Here is a 2,500-nt window from a genome sequence, read left to right as displayed (position 1 = left end):
GGAAAATTCGTCAGGGGGGCACGCTGACGAAAAGAGGGGCTGCCGCGTGGAAAATCGGCAGCGCAGATTTTTCGACGAACATTCGTCAGGGGGGCACGCTGAGGAAAACAGGGGCTGCCGCGTGGAAAATCGGCAGCGCAGATTTTTCGACGAACATTCGTCAGGGGGGCACGCTGAGGAAAACAGGGGCTGCCGCGTGGAAAATCGGCAGCGCAGATTTTTCGACGAACAGGGGCTGGATGCTGGACCGGCCGGGCCAGGCAGGAAAATTCGTCAGGGGGGCACGCTGACGAAAAGAGGGGCTGCCGCGTGGAAAATCGGCAGCGCAGATTTTTCGACGAACAGGGGCTGGATGCTGGACCGGCCGGGCCAGGCAGGAAAATTCGTCAGGGGGGCACGCTGACGAAAAGAGGGGCTGCCGCGTGGAAAATCGGCAGCGCAGATTTTTCGACGAACAGGGGCTGGACTGGCCGGGCCAGGCAGGAAAATTCGTCAGGGGGGCACGCTGACGAAAACAGGGGCTGCCGCGTGGAAAATCGGCAGCGCAGATTTTTCGACGAACAGGGGCTGGACTGGCCGGGCCAGGCAGGAAAATTCGTCAGGGGGGCACGCTGACGAAAGTAGGCTCGTCGTGGAAAATCAGCAGCGCAGATTTTTCGACGAACAGGGGCTGGACGCTGGACTGGGCCAGGCAGGAAAATTCGTCAGGGGGGCACGCTGACGAAAACAGGGGCTGCCGCGTGGAATGGCAGCCTACACGCAGATGCGAATTCGGCAGCGCACGATGGCTTGAGCAGGTCATGGGTTCGACTTGGCGCGATCTGAAACCTGGACGAGGGACTGTCGACGCTGGACGAGCCAGCGCGGTGGCCTGTCGTGCCCCGTTCAGGGGGGGCCTGCCGCGGAGACAGCCCTCGCGGGCTCGACAGCGCAGGCCAGCGTCCCCGACGTCGCTGGCCGCGGCAGGCGAGCTGCCGGGGTTCCCGCATTCCTACAAGAAAACGTCGTGCTTTCCACATGAAACCAATCCAGTAAAATCAGCCATATTTTTATGAGGCTGCCCACTGAATTTGGGGTCATTCCGGGCCGGTTCCTAGTTTTGCGGATTTACTCGATTTCTAATGGTAGGAAAATTAAAACAAATACTTCCCGACCTCGAAAAATTCTGGGAAAATTAATGAAGGTGGATTGGATTTTTGCCAACCTCTCTGCAAAATTTCAGCTCAAAATACCAAGAAATGAATTTTTTAGAGGGGGGGTGACAGCTGGGACCTAGTAGTGTCTCCCCCTGCCAGAGCTGCAATGACACTTATTGCTCTTTAGGGAGCCACCAGGCCGGCGCCCCTCAAAGACCACACGCGCGCGCGCGCCCGCCCGCGCTGGGCGCTGGGGCGCTGGGGCCTGAGGGCCTGGGGCCCTTGGGGGCCCTTGGGCGCTTGGGCGCGCGCGCGCGGCCCCCGCAGCCATGCCGCGCCGCGCGACGCGCGGACAGCCCCTGCTGGCTTGCTCTCTCGCCCGCGGGGGGGCTGCCTTCGGGCCCTGGCCCCCCGCGTTCTGGCCTGCCCCCTGCGGGGGAGAGGCTAGGCGCTGCAGGGGCCAGCCCGACGTCGCTGGCCGCGGCAGGCGACAGCCCCTGCTGGCTTGCTCTCTCGCCCGCGGGGGGGCTGCCTTCGGGCCCTGGCCCCCCGCGTTCTGGCCTGCCCCCCGCGTGGGAGAGGCTAGGCGCTGCAGGGGCCAGCCCGACGTCGCTGGCCGCGGCAGGCGACAGCCCCTGCTGGCTTGCTCTCTCGCCCGCGGGGGGGCTGCCTTCGGGCCCTGGCCCCCCGCGTTCTGGCCTGCCCCCCGCGTGGGAGAGGCTAGGCGCTGCAGGGGCCAGCCCGACGTCGCTGGCCGCGGCAGGCGAGCCGCCGGGGTTCCCGCATTCCTACAACAAAACGTCGTGCTTTCCACATGAAATCAATCCAGTAAAATCAGCCATATTTTTATGAGGCTGCCCACTGAATTTGGGGTCATTCCGGGCCGGTTCCTATTTTTTCCGATTTCCTCGATTTTTAATGGTAGGAAAATAAAAAAAAATACTTCCCGACCTCGAAAAATTCTGGAAAAATTAATAAAGTTGGATTGGATTTTTGCCAACCTCTGTGCAAAATTTCAGCTCAAAATACCAAGAAATGAATTTTTTAGAGGGGGGGTGACAGCTGGGACCTAGTAGTGTCTCCCCCTGCCAGAGCTTCAATGACACTTATTGCTCTTTAGGGGGGTGCCCCCTGACTGGCCATGGGGCGCGCTGGCCTGGCGCCCATAGGCCTGCCGCGGGGGATATGTGGGCTGTTGCTAAACTCGGACTAAGGTGGGGGGCCTCATGGCCCGAAGTATTGCCGGCATCGATGACCCGTTTTCCGGCCGGCGACGACCCGATTCCGGCCACCGTCTTCGGGACCCGCTCCAAGCCGTCGGGCGCGTTGGGGCTGCTTATCCGCGGCGTGGGCGTGGCATTCAT

Source organism: Populus nigra, chromosome 2, assembly GCF_951802175.1.
Source record: "Populus nigra chromosome 2, ddPopNigr1.1, whole genome shotgun sequence".
Classification (NCBI taxonomy): domain Eukaryota; kingdom Viridiplantae; phylum Streptophyta; class Magnoliopsida; order Malpighiales; family Salicaceae; genus Populus; species Populus nigra.
The sequence above is the reverse complement of the archived record's forward strand: the minus strand, read 5'-3'. Positions refer to the sequence as shown.